Source organism: Metopolophium dirhodum, chromosome 8 (genome assembly GCF_019925205.1).
Source record: "Metopolophium dirhodum isolate CAU chromosome 8, ASM1992520v1, whole genome shotgun sequence".
Lineage (NCBI taxonomy): Eukaryota > Metazoa > Arthropoda > Insecta > Hemiptera > Aphididae > Metopolophium > Metopolophium dirhodum.
The window spans coordinates 25,938,672-25,954,512 of NC_083567.1; the positions used below are offsets into that span (position 1 = coordinate 25,938,672).

Here is a 15,841-nt window from a genome sequence, read left to right on the forward strand (position 1 = left end):
GCTTCGTGAACAGTGAACCGATATTTCCGGAAGCAAAATCATTGCTGTGATTGGCTGAATCTAGTGGTTAGTATACCATACAATGTAACTGTGTATGAAATATAATTATTAATGACGTATATACTTTCATACACTCGAGAGATGAATCCAATTCTACTCACGGCAATACGTTATACCAGTTACCACTTTCCATTTATTTACATAAATGAAAAAACTTGAACAACTTATCATCACATTAAAAAAAATACCAAAAAACTAAATATGATTTTTTTTCTGGAAATCACGATGCCGTGTGAAGTGTCCTTAAGCCATGGTGTGAATCTCTGGGTAATCAGAGTCGTCATTTAGCCGGCTTGGTACTCTGAGACGTGTCGGGCCAATGAGCCGCTCGGCAAGTCTTCTGACCAAGTCCATCGTCATCGTCCGTCAGCGAAGTCAGCTGCGGCTGTTACCGCCACTGCTGCGGTGATAGCAGTGGTGGTGGTGGTGGCGGTGGCGGTGGCAGTGGATGCTGTGCCGCACAATCGATGGGGGTCGATACTGGTGGCCACTTGCCATGCGCTACCGCCGCCGCCGCCGCCACCGATGACGACGACGCCGCCGCCGCCACCGGCACCGCCACCGCGGCCGCAGCCACAAAAAACGCACGCAGTGTGTCAGTCAGTCGCGTACGTACGCCGGCGGCCGGTCCGTCTGTCGTGTCCGTCTGTGTGTCCACACGTCTCCGTGGCCGTGGTTGTCCGTTCGTCTGTTCGTCCGTCCGTCCATCCACGCCGCGTCCACCAGCCATCCAGTGTCCGTCGTCGTGTAGTTACAAATAGTTTTTTTTTCCATTCTCGTCGCCGCCGCCGTCGCATTTGAATTTTCTCGGTCTCGCCATCGTCGCTGGCCGCCCCTCATCCCCTTCCCACCTGTTCGCCGAAAACGCAACGCGACGTGTTCCTCATTTGACCGTTTTATGCATACTCTGTCGGTTTTCCCGTTCTGCGACGCCTCAAACGTCGACCGGTCCGCCACTGCGCCCCGAGTCTTCCGACCGCCTCACCCGATTCCGCCTCCGTCGCGACCGTTTCCAGCGGTCCATCGTGATCTTCAAAAAGTTTTTTGGTGCACTGTTCCTTCCCCGTGACGCGTTGCGAGCCGTATCGTTAAAAATTATAATATTATAAGACATATTATCGTCACCCTCCCCTGACCTACCGACCTCGTACGATTCACACGATCAGTTCGTTTTTGCGATTTCAAGTTTTGTGTGCTCCTACATAAGCGTGTTACAGCAACGTCATCGCAGAGCACTTCCGTTTTCCGATGACATGTGAGTAAATACATACGATAATAATATTATTATAGTACCTATATACCTGATCGAGAGATAAAGTGACCAATCACGTGGACCTTCGAGGTTTGAGAGTGCACATGAATCAACAGGACTCACTCTTATTAACGACTAAAATTTTAACAACGTCATAACTATATTACTATATTATTATAATATTTTCTATGTGCTCGTGCCGGTCGTCTTCGCGGGTTTGATTGTCTGGGCACAAAGGAATTCGTTTCTTTGCGATATCTCCGTTCATCCGACCGTGTCTTATCGTTTCTTTTCCCCCTCTTCGGGCCGATTCATTAATCAGTTGGACGACGTGCCGTGTGACGCCTACATGCATATATATCACGATAATTGATGTCTTTTCGAAATCGTTAAGTTCCGAAAATCATTGTATTTAGGTTCTGTGAGTAACGGAGACGACCGTACTACTAATTGGTATTATTATATCTGTCATATTATATCAATGGAAAGTGTTATGTGCTCGGTTATTATCATAGCCAGCCAAAGAATGTTACATTTTAATCTACGAAAACTCCAAAAAATGCTAATTGCTAACGTCGCGGTCGGTTCAATTAAGTATGGTTCAAATTTATTATAATATAATAGGTACATTAAAAAAAAAATCGTCTGTCCGGTTTTATCGCAATGTTGCGCGCATAACATTGGTTTATAGTCAATCTCCATCGGTGGCCGTTGCCACTACCACCGTATTATTAATATAACGTTGACAAAACCGTTTGTGTATGTGTAGTATATAAATATATATTATATATTGTATATACTTTTGGTTTAAAACTATAGTAAGTATTATAGACAACTGCACTTATAATAATGTACTACGATTATGGTTTAAGCCCGGACCGGGGGACTTAAAAAGAAAAAGAGGGAACGTTTTCTGGATACGGACTCGACGAGGCAGAAGTAAAAGTATCGGTAATACGCGTCTGCAGTGAACTTAGTGTGACAGAGACGAATACGCGGTATACTGCAGTATAAAGCTTTCGAGTAACTATTTAATTGCGGATCGGGAAATCGCTAATAGTGTGTAAAATGGGAATCAATGAAAATGTTTCGCATGAATGCCTGTTCCATATCGAATTTATCTTGGTACCGTTACATTTACAAGTAAATTTATATGTAACTTTAAACACAATCGACAGAAGTTTTTAAAACCATTGTGATAGAGTCACTATACGTATATACGTGTCCAATTATGAATTAATAATAATTATTTTTCGTGGTAATTATTAATGCACCAAATTTGACAATATTTCGAAGAAACAATAATATTGATAGATTATAAATATAAATATTATATAATATTCTAATAAAGTAATACGTATAATAATTATTTAAAAGTCAAAATTGTACAATAATAATAAATAATAATTAATAGAGAGTAAGTAGGTACATGTATGGAATATAATATATTATTTTATCATATAAACAAAAACCAAAATGTGTTTGTCTCTTATCTGGTAAGATTTAAATCAAGTTAAACTATTATTCCTCAACCCTAGAACCCTACACATTTTCAATTAATCAATTTACTCACCGTGTTTGGTCTTATTCTACTGTAAGACTTCATTAAAAAATAACTTTTTAACAGTATAGCAGTTTGCTTGCAAATATGACAATTTATTATATATTTATATGACATTCGATCTAGATTAGGTGCCTAAATGGGATTTTGAATGACACTGTATGTTTCTTTCTCTGATCGTATGTATAGATTATAGAGCCACAATTGAAAAAATATTTTTTAGTGATGAGAAAATAAATTACTAAATAATCTTTTAACTCTATTGTATATTATTAAAAATGAAAAAAAAAACTAGTAATTATAAATATTATATGAAAAATCAGAATTATTTAAAAAAAACAAGCTGAAAGATATTTTAAACCTAAGTTGATCTGGTGCTTCTCTATTCATTACAATTACGTGTTCCAAAAGGGTATAAAGTGGTTAAAAGGAGGCGTAGTCGAGATGTTTAAGCTCTTGACAACTTAATAAATGTCCTCGTAAAACTTGTTACGACCTTCTATCACTGTTCATCATTTTTTTTTTATCAATAAATTGTAATATTATATAAAAACTTCTATTTTTTGAATAATACTGTATTTTACGATGCTATTTTTGAGTTTATACTTTTATATTTAAGAAAACAATTTATCTAATGCTTTAAAATATGTATAATGAAACGAAATTTTAATTTTTCATGGAATGTATTTAACCCAAGATCTCATTACGATAGTTATCGCATTACGAGTTATTACATTTTAGGTATAAATAAAAACAAAAAAATTAAATATTATGACATAGTTTAATAACTGTTTACCCAACTTAATAAGCTTAAATGCATTATATTTTTAAACAACTATTATTATAAAATATATTATATTTAATGAAACTTATTGGGTTAGGTACTATGAGAAAAATATAGTTATTGAAAATTTGAGAACATGTAATTGTTATCCTAAAACATTATTTGGCCATTAAATTAATTTGATTCAACAGATAACACAACTTAGATGCTTAAAGAAATTAAAACAGTTATATTAAATCATTTTCTATATTTGTTGACGAAAAAGTATGTAACACAATGTCATAAACCACAATTCTATTACCACTTGTTGCTATAATATAGTCTAATACCTGAGCGTAAAACGCGTACTGCATAATATAAAGTTGTTCACTATTCTTTCCTATTCTTGTAATAAAACCTATATAGGAATATACTTCTACCTTATAGTAAGATAACTTAATTTATCACTGATAACTGCCATTGTAAAATTTATTTTAAGAATCTTATAATATTTAGAGGTACAATCTTTATACGTGTTAATATTATGTAAACACTGTTTAACGCAGGGTTTGAAACCGATTGAAATAATTTCGGTTTCAGTTTCGATTTTGTATACTGGTTTTGAAATTTTACGATTTCGGTTTCAACTTAGCAATACCGGTATTAAGAAATTTCGGTTTCGGTTTCGGTTTTGAATACCGGTTTCTAAATTTTTCGGTTTCAACTTAGCAATACCGGTATTAAGAAATTTCAGTTTCGGTTTTGGTTTTGTATACCGGTTTCCAATTTTCTTTTGCGAATAATGAAATGGTTATCAACATTTTAATCATGATCTCAATTTTATTATGAGTATTAATTATGCGTATTAATGAAATTTACGTATTTAAGAACATGTGAATTAAAAAAAAAAAAATAAAAAAATTCAATTTTTTCAGATTTCGGTTTTGAATTTAATACCGGTTTCCAATTTCTGACGGTTTTGATTTTGAATTTAATACTGATATCTAATTTTTTTCGGTTTTGGTTTTAATTTATAATACCGGTATCCAATTTTTTCCTGTTTCGGTTTTGACTTTAATACCGGTAGTATTAAAGTATTTTAATATCCATTTTTTTTCGGTTTCGTTTTTGATTACGGTTTCGGTTTCGGTTTTAAAACGGTTTATACCGGTTTTTGAAATCGGTTTTGAAAACGGTTTCAAGCCCTGGTTTAACGTATCTACCTATATAATTGTAGTTGTGTATAATATATTTATTTAACGGCCTGTGGGTACAAAGTACAAACTATGCTTATAATTTCTAATAATATAATTAAAATACGATTCTCTATTATCAATTTATTGTTTTAAATAAATTAACATTATACTGGAAATTTACTTAATCAATCAAAACATGAATAATTTAAGTATAATTACTGATCAGTTATTATTAACATTAGGTGGATATAATATGAAAATTAATTATATTTTTCAAATTAATCTCTTATGGCTTGTAAGTAATAAATGGAACAGTACACACATTTGACAATTTGTTTGAACTTAAAAGAAATTATAATAATTAATGTGAAAAAATTATTATTATCATACATTATTATAGTCCTTTAGTGCAGTGTTAATTTTGATTGATTTTGTTATTAACTTAACTTAATGATATAACATTATTTTTTTTATTATCTAAATTCAAATCTGTTTTAACTATTATGTTATATATTCGTATATTACTATGTTTGATTTATTTTTTTACAATAATTCGCTAAGAGGAATATTCCATTCTTACGGTTAAAGTAGAATGAAGGCACCTATACAACTATTAAAAAACTCCAAAAGTCCAAACAAATGTTTTTACTGTGAAAACCAATGATTCTTTTCGAAAAGTTGTTCTAATGATTTTTGTTTAGCTTTTATACCACGAAATATGGAAAGCGTAGAATTCTGACCAGAAATGTTCATATTTCGTCTCTTGGAATGTATGGTGTACGAATTTTACATATTTTATTTCCGAAAGAAACTTCGGGTGACATTTAAACTTTAATGTGGTACACAATTTTATTATTTCCGTGAGTTAGACGCGTGTTCTAAACGAACTAATGCGATAAATCAGAACAGCTGCTCTTTGACCCGTAAACACCAAATACTTACGAACCGAATATTTCGTATGCGTTTGTTTTCATGGTAGGGAGTGGAGAAGTTATGGGGGTGTAATTTAAAGCCAACGACTGTTTGTATCGCCCTGGAATTTCGCTTACCATTTAGATGTGTATGCCATTGCAAAGAGAGAGGACAGTCACACACGAATAGCCTGGATAAACAATAGGGCCTGATATTTCTTTTTCTGGCTATTCACCCAATCTATTCTTCGGATTTCTCTTTTTTTCGACATTGTTTTACCATTTAGGAAGATATAGATGAGGGCATTTGGTCGTTTGGAGTGGTTCTTCTTGAAATCTGGTGATAAAAAATAGCGATAAAATATTTATTGCCTACAGACGTTTGGTATTGGTGCGTTTGTATTTTCTGTAAACTTTCGTGTATGTAAAATTAAATGTTTTATTTAATACACATTACACATAATATAATGTTAAAATAGGTAATATTGTTTATTTAATAAAAGTCAAAAGTAAGACGTCAACAAATTGTAATTTGTTATTTATAAAGTTTAAATTATTTTTTGATATTTATGAAATATTTTCAATAATATACAATTCATATCATAATAATACACAAATATTTCAAGAATGATATTAAAAAATTTAAAATTGTGTATAAATAATTGATTTTTATTTAACGAGATGAGAGAAAAATTATTTTAAAGTACAATAATATTATGTTTTTTAGCTTACGTTAAATAATCTAAATTGTTATTATACATTTGTTAAAACTATAATAGTCTACATTCATAAATGGCAATACTTTTTTTTAATTTGAACTTTATCAGTTTGTCATAACTCATAAATCATAATATTATATAAACTTATGATATCGGTACGATTAAAACGGGTTTTTACAACATCCTGTGCTTTATATTTTTGACATTTGTTACAAAATAATATACAAACATGTTCAACTATAAAACTTTAATAATAGGTAAATTTTAACAAATCTAAATAATTACCAAAAAGGTTTATGCTAAAATATTGAACGATTTTAATACATTTATGGAATAACAATAGGTTTAATTTTTAATATACAGTAAGTAACTACAAAGTAATCCATTTCCACAGAGTATTAAAAAAAAAAAATAAAAATGAATTAGACTTCCATACTATTGTGTACTATTAACATTATATTCCACAAGGAATAATATTTTATACATTTGGGTTTGTTAGATAATGGTAATATGATGGTTTGATAACTAAACTTTGATAGGTATATAAAAAAGTATTTATTTTTATGGAGTATTGTTTTTCAATAACTAAAATTAAATTTATGATATCGTAATCATGTAAAGAAATTAAGTAAAGAATATGTTTATTTTAAATAAAAATGTAATTTTCAACTTAAATATAGTACAGAAGTTAGTATATACCATTTATCACACTACGAATCAAATAAATAAATAGTTAAAACATAGATTAAAAAGGTTTTAATCAATTTGTTTTACTTTACAGAAAAAACAATACCTTAATTATGTTACTATTAGTAAGTGACGAGAATGTTAGAAATACATTTTAGTGTATTGCGTAACATAACAAAAATATATTTATGGAATTTATGTGTTCATAATTTACTGTTAAGTAAACGTTTAATGAGAACATGCATTGTTAGAACATTCACTGTAGAATTACAATGATTTCTAATTATAATTTACTCGAGTAAGTTCTAATTTGAATGCCTCTAGAAATTTTTAGTTTGAATAGTTGTTCTAGTAGATGTTGAAGTTTACGTAAATGTATTTTTGATCAAACGTGTGCACCAACGACAGACATATTTATATAACATTAGATGTAAATTGTTTTGATAGTTTAGTTAGTAACTTCTGTATAACAATATAATTTAATAATTGTACGAGATAAATACTCAAACATTTTTTTAAAATCAAAAACATAAATATTTGCCGAGTAAATTGTAACTTGACTCTCCAAAACACCATGTTCTAGTGCTATATTAGAAATAAGTGAGATATTTTTAAATATTTATCAACGATCATTAAGCTCAAACAGACGTTTTTAATAAGCTGTGTTTTCTTTGTTATGTTAGGTTTGTATAACCGTATATTTTGTATATTATATTATTATTGCAATTTTTTATTTCATTAAAAACTTTAAATATTCTTACAACAAATTATCATTCCAGCACAAGTTAAACTTATTATAAATAACCAAAATGGGTTATGCAATTTGGTTATAATTGTTTCAGGTTTTTTATACCAAAATACGATTTAAATACATGGTTTTGGCAGACAGTCATATAACCTGTCACAAAAGATTTTGAAATATGATATAGTCAAGAGCTATGTAAGGGAGAGAGTTATTTTCTTCGTGTTTATTCCCTTCGGGATTTCAAATGTAAAACTTCATAAGTCCTTCACATCCGCGTTGTACAAATTGTCTGTGATACATGCAAATTAGATTTACAATTATTTTTTATATATTTTTAATTTAAATTTGATTTGTATGTAGATTTTAAAATCTGGGTCTTTCGTTTTTTAAACTACATTCATGAGTTTAGTGGTAAAAAAAATGGTATCTTTGTTCTTAACAACTTATTTAATTTTAATTTTGTGCTTATTTCGTTGTTTAAACGAAGAATATTTTATACATTTTTCATTTAGCTGTAATAACAAAAGATATTCCATATTTTTCTTAAACATTTAAATAACTAACAATATTATGAAATAAAATACTTTATTTGTATATTTTTTGTTAACATTTTTAATAAAAATGTCTGTAAAACATAATGTTGAAAGTATCTACCAAAACAAAATATTATTTTTCACATGGCCAACTTGAATACTTTTTTATGATTTGTATTAAACAATTAAATAGTTTCTTTGTCTAAATTCAACATTACTTCATACATTTTATTAGTAAGTTATTGAATTGTATAAGGCGATGAATTATGTATTATATTTTGAGTTATCAAAGGCCATTTAGTTTAACTTGATAAGAAAATGTAATCTAACAGTTGTTAAAAATTACACCGTGTGGTTGAATTATCGATAAGGTAAATGTTCCAGGCAAAAGCATGTCTCCACTTGCCAAGTTTTTCCCTCATAAACATATATCTTCCTTAAACTAATATGTGTTTTGTAGGGTGCAAAATACAGATCATGGAAAAGATTTAATATTATTTTTATTCTGTTTTTGTTTGTTTGTTAGGGAATGTCGTTTTTATTCTTTACAAATGAAAAAACCGTGTGAAAATGCCAATAAAAGTCTAACGGCTCGTTGCACATATTCATTGTATAAACTAAACAATAATGTAAGGTTATGTCAGCATTTTAAACTCTAAAGTGTTTTTCAAGAAAAGTTTTGTTTTTATATCTCAATATTAGGTATGGAGGTAAATGAACACTATACAATGTAAATGCATGAGATTTCAGTTAAGAATTGTCAAAAATAATAATTTACTTTAAAAACTAATTCAAATATACAAGATTATGAAAATATTAATTATAATAATCAAACTTAAGGTACATTGAATATTATCATGGTTTAGATTATTTATTATTTATTATATTTTAGTTAAGTTTTATTAAAATAGCTAAGAATTTTATATTTTTCACGTAAAAAACATGAAATCATATCTATAAATATGTATAAATCAAGAAGTAAGAATTAATATAAGTATATTATTAGATTATATTATTATAATTTATAGAAATACGATAACAGTAGGTTAGGTTAGGTTACTAACAAATAATAATTGTAAAATGTAACATTAGGTAGGTATAACAGTCGTGTTATTAACAGAGTTATGTAAAATAATAAACATTACTATATAAATATATTTATGTAAAATTAAATTGTTTGTGACATAATCACTGTTACTTAATACAATCACAGTTGAAATATATGTTATTTCTTATTTTTATAATCATATATTTTCAAACAAATATGACAAAATTATGTCTATACCTATATTATGTTAAAATAAATATATCCCTTTAATACCTACTTACTACCATGATAATTGATAGTTATGCATTTATAAATTTAATTTTATACAAAAAGTTATATCAATTGACATAAATGGAAAAATTATGTTTATGGAAAATACATTTGAATAAATGTAGAATAACATGATGAGTTATCTGTATAATAATATATTTTTAACTTTATATTATAATACAAAGTTATAAAATTGAAAAAGCGGTTTACAGAATTACGTAACTTATAACGAGTTGATATGTAAACTAATATATCCAAACTTTAGGTAAAACTTTTGATTCGTTTAATCTTAAAAGTAATCTATATGTTTATGGCCGTACCTATATTTCCGTAGTCGTCGCGTTAGTTGTATAGAGCGGTCCGTGAGGATAAATTCGATTTTGAAACGTCCACCTCGTGTGGATAGTGTAAGGCTATTATTTTCGACAAGAAAAAGTTGGCCTCGTTGTCACCACCGTCCACATTTATTTCATTTCAGCCTTCGACCTTTTATCGAGTAATAGGAAAACCGATGATAGGAGGAATGGATCGGACAGGAGTATGAGGAAAAAAGTTTTGCCATTATGACCCGGTGGCTATGGCAGTAAAAGATAAACCGATATTAATTTTTATTTACCGCCTGTGCTAGGAAATTCTGATAACTATCCGTTGAAACGACAATGAAAGCGTCACTGTACAGAATTTTATAATAATTTGTGTGTTTGGACGAGGTTATTTTGTTATGTTGTTGATACATTAAAGATAATTAAATAATTAATACATTATTTAAAAATTGAAACAATACCAGCATGATTTTAATTTATTTCCACTATTGACTCCCATATTTGTCTGAATACAATGTTTAAAACGTATAGCAGTTAAGTAAATTATTTACTATTCATTGTAGCATAAAAAAATACGATTTAAAACGACGAAATGCAATTATGTAATTTAAAACTTACTAAAATATTAATAATATTTTGTTTTAATAAATTGAACAGCAACCATATATATTACATAGTACGTCATTTTTTGAAATATAAAAAAAACCTAATATGGTAATTGGATGTTTCTTGCTTATTTTAAAAAAATAAAGAAAGTAGGAATTTGATATAAACATTTATTAAAACTATATTGTTTATTGGTTCTTTAAACAAGTGTTGAATATATAATTGTTGACTGACTTTATGATTTCTTAGAATTTAATCATTTTTACTTACTCATAAATGTACCTATATTTCTTAGTATTTGACGAACAACATTATGAACGTATATTAACGTATATTATTCTTCCCATGAATTTCAAATTTATTTTGAGTAGGATATTTATAAAAATTTTCTTGTCAATTATTGTAGTCTGTACGGTATAAATGTATTAAAATCAAATCAATCTTCAAATGAATACAAATTTTATTTAGGAATATTTATAAAATTTAGAAATTTGTTGTACAAATTGTTATAAACTCCATACTAAATGTCTAAATATATGGTTGTAAATCAGAATTATTTAAAAAAAACAAGCTGAAAGATATTTTAAACCTAAGTTTCTCTGGAACTTCATATGTTTTTGATTATTATTAAAGCCATACAAAACAAATGCTGATGATTGGTAAAAACTACTAAATACATTTGTCCTAATTATTAACTATGCAAAAATACCTTTATACACTATAGTATAGAAAATATGCTAATACAATCATATATGAATAACAGTATACATTTTTCAAATATGTAGTTAATTCTAACTAAGTCATATTTAGTATACGGATCAATATCGTAATAATTTATTTAGCACGTTATTTAATTTCCGGTGACCTTATAACTATTGTATTTGGATGACATATAAATAATAAAAAAGTGTCAATTTTATATTTTAACATAATATATGGGTACTTAAAATTTAGCTTTTACTAAGACTGAGGTATAAAATATTTATATAACACATTAATCCATTCCTAGCCATGCATGATTATAAAATAAACTTACTTAAAACAAGAAGGTTGAAAATAAATTCTTTGCCTGATACCATTTTAAACATTTTAAACTTTAAGAAGAAAATTATTTTATTTTACGTCTACATTATTATCTTTATATTTTGTTTTTGGTATTTCAACAACTTTTATGCGCGATAAAATAGTAATGAATTTTTTTTTGAATAGAAGTTTGATGAATCTTAGATAATAGTTTATAAATTATATAATTAATAGTCTAGATGAACATTCTCAAACAATAATAATTTATTTGTTCTAAACTGTAGTTTATCAAAATTTGGTTATAAAAGTTTTGTTGACCTTAATTATACTGCTTAAATTATCTTATACTTTATTAATTTTCAATAAAATGCAGTCATCGAGTACTGGATACAATTCCAATAGTTATTTTTATTAAAAATACGAATAGATTACTAATATGTAATTCTATGTCAAATTTAAATTCATTATTTATAATTACACATTTAACTTAAGTTTATTGATTTTGCACTTGTACTTTATTAAAACCAAAATATAATATCAGTGTCGTATTATTCTTTACTTAAAAATACATTAAACACGGTTGTTTAAGTACAATGTAAGTGAGAGTTGGACTTAAAAAGATTAACACAAACATATTATGTGTTTGTAGGTAGTGAAAATAAAATGATGTAATAGCATACATTTATTTAATATTATGCGGACATGCGGTTAAACATTATTTCATTACTTCACATAAAACTTTGTGTTAATAATACATTTTGGTAGAATTAAACTAAGGATAGTTAATTAATAATGTCAAGGTAGGTACTTATATTATATAGACGTGACAACATAAATGTGTATATCACATATCAATGTAGTACCTATTATATTTGAAAGTGGTTGAAAAAATTTAAATATTTAAACTTTAAACGCTAGTTTTAATACAAAATTGTTATTGAGAAATTATTTAAATGTTTATTCCTCTACTAATAAAATATTCTGAATTATTACAGAATTTTTTTTTTTTTTTTTTATTGGTAACCCGCGGCAACATAGACCATTGGGTGTGGGGGAGGGCACTGTAGGTTTTTAAATTGGGTAGGTTGGTACACGTGTGTGTTGTGTTTTGGCAGAATTTATAATGGGGCACCCGTAGGTTTCTGCAGTGCCCCAGGTGGGGGGGGAATGGCGGCACTTGTTCTCCGGACACCATGACTTGCCCGAAGATAAAGTCCGCTCGGCCACTCCGTCCCCCCTATTACAGAATTAAATTCTAGGGTAGGTATATACTATAATATTATGTCATATTATGTAAGTACAAAAATCTACTTGAAAAGTTAAAAACACAATACCACTAAGATAAATACTATACAACCGGGTTTTTTTAAAATTCTTTTTCTTTTATTTTTAAGAAAATCGTTTTTCTTATTTTTTGGTCATGACCAATGCATTGGTTTTTTTTTGCTATGATAAATTGCAGATTAATTAGGTATTACAAACGTTACTAACGTGCACACATTGTACACGAGTTCGGCAACGCTATAAAGTTTACTTTTTGTCAAATGGCTGAAATAAAAAAAGGTTCAAACAAACCATTTTGTTTGTGGGGAGATACAATATATTGTTTAATATTTAAATCAATTCTTTTAAATCCAAAACAAATGTTTTCTGATGTGCAATACAATAAAATCACATTGATAAACTGAACGTATTAAATAATATTAATATATATTGTATAATATTTAGAATCGATTGTTTGCTTAATATCGTTTGTGGAAAGTCTTTGCGGTATTATTCTTCGATACATTCATTGTGTACATTTTGAAACTGCCAATTCATCGTGTAATTGAGTTTATTTTAAACATGATATTATAATCATATTCAGTTCTTGTAATGCATAATAAGACTACAAATCACGGAGGAAAGCAGAAAAATTATTTATCCAGATGAACGATAGTGGTGAATATTTGTATGATGATTTACAATGCAGGATTCATGACCCAGAACGTTGCGTCTTATGAATTACCTACCCCCAACAATACACGTAGGCAGAATTCGAATCAGTAAACAGATATTCCAGTTATTACATAAGATACTGACGAGCTCGGGAATGGAATACTTTTATATAAGGGATTTTGTTTTTTTGAACAAGTTGATTTGCATACATTCGCGGTGTTTATTAGTATTCAAAACACGTTTGTTTGCTGTTGTGCGTTTTTCATATTATTTTATCACTGAATATGTGTTTTATTACACTTAAATATTTCTCGATAAAAAATAATTGTTTTTAATTTGAGTACTAAATAGTATTATGGTCATAACATGAAATATATACATTAGCGTACCTATTATAGGTTATAGTATAATATATTAGATTCTCAGCGGAGTGATGAATGTATTGATTTTACAATGGAGTGCGTTTTTTTTGTTTTGTGTCCGTCGTACCTTTTAGGACACTAAAAATGGTTAGATTTTGTTCAAAATTTTAAATTCCCAATAGTTTTTAAAGGCACCGGAAAAAAGAAAATAAAATTAAGGAAAAACGGGGATTTTTACATAAAATCGGTTTTTAACAAAATCGATTTTGGTTTTAGGTATAACTCTAAAACAAATGACCGTACATGACATGACATGACATTTTCACTGGTTGTTTATAATAACATTTTCTATACACGATAAAATATTTAAAACGTCATATTGATCTGTGATGAACTGTTTGCGGACATTTTCAGATTTCAATTTTTTTAGTTTTTTTTTTTATAAATGTCAATAAAATTGTATTTGTTGGGTAAAAAATCCTGAAAATAAGGTTATCTACTTTTATCAAAAAAATAAATGTCTATAAGAAAGTCAAATTAAATTTTTATGAGCGTTTGAAGTTCAAATGTTCATAACATTGGATATTTATTCTTATTGTAATTCAAACACGAATAACCGTAGTCACTTGAAATTTATATCATAATATGTTTATATTATCAATTCCTATACTTTATATTATTTTATAATATTAATTCAACTTACTAGCTACCGTATTAATAATAATAGTAATAACAATATAAATATAATATAAAATATCCCCACTGACAAACCGTCACCGCTCAGAATCGTTTTTCGTATACAATGATATTATATCATTGAATTCAAATTTAATACCACCCATTATATAGTCATTATATTCTATAATTTAAAAACGAATTATCTTTTAAATTATCAAGACGTATCTATGTCAGTTTATAAAAATAAGTATAAATTTACAGTTTTCATATTTCGTATATTTTTTTTAAATAGTAAGGTAACTATCTACTATTTATGATTATAATAAATTACTCATGACCATGAGTAATTTATTAAATACACAATTAACTATATTTGTGTATCATATATCCATTCACATTAAAATATTTGATATACCTACCTATTTAAAGAAACATTTTGTGTAAACCGTAGTTAATATTAGTCGTTATAATGTATGTATGAAGAAACAGATTCTCGTAAATAAAGCTTTAGGTACAGGAATGTACAATATGATGGTGTCTTTCCGAGTTTGTAATTGTACATACCCAATTTCTTACGTTGTTTTTTTCTTTTACCAACTCTTAATTTACCTGCTCTAATGCTTTAAACCTTACATAACTGTTTAAATACTAATGTTTTTAATTTATCTGTCACATAATAGGACATGAATAAAATATAAAAATACAAATATTTCGATTTTTTAGATCTCAGATTTTATGTTACGCATAAACTAAAATTCTGATTTTTAAAATTTAGTTTTACTAATAAGTAAGACGTAGGTAGGTACCTAAAATTCTTTAAAACAACAAACGCGAATATTATGAATACAGTTATTATTAAAAAAACACTATTTCAACAAGTTGGTTAAATTATTTATCATGATGGTTATGTCTTAGAAAAGGATTTTTTAGGTGGGTACATTTAATTAATTAAGAAACTGTAAACTTAATTATCGAAGTTAAATTAATGACATATTTTAATGATAGTTAATGAACGGAGTTTTAAAAATTAGTCACTTTTATGGTAATTATCTTATCCGCCTGTCACTTAATTTGAAAAATGTTTTATCATCAAATAAATGGCAGTACCTACGTGTGAAAACGTCTAAAGGATGATATTCACTGGATTGTGCATTTATTCGATTTAT

General features: G+C 28.1%; 1 protein-coding gene across 2 annotated transcripts in view; it reads left to right on the forward strand.

Annotated features, from left to right (window-relative positions):
* Window positions 1–15,841, forward strand: part of LOC132951180 (uncharacterized) — a 143,095-nt gene that overhangs the window by 28,680 nt on the left and 98,574 nt on the right. Inside the window, exon 1 of one of the 2 annotated variants that reach the window (XM_061022939.1) lies at window positions 647–1,315. The exons of the other annotated variant lie outside the window; for it this stretch is intronic. The gene's annotated coding sequence lies outside the window, so the exon portion shown is untranslated. Of the gene's footprint in view, window positions 1–646; window positions 1,316–15,841 lie in introns of those variants that run through there. 2 annotated transcript variants of the gene reach the window in all.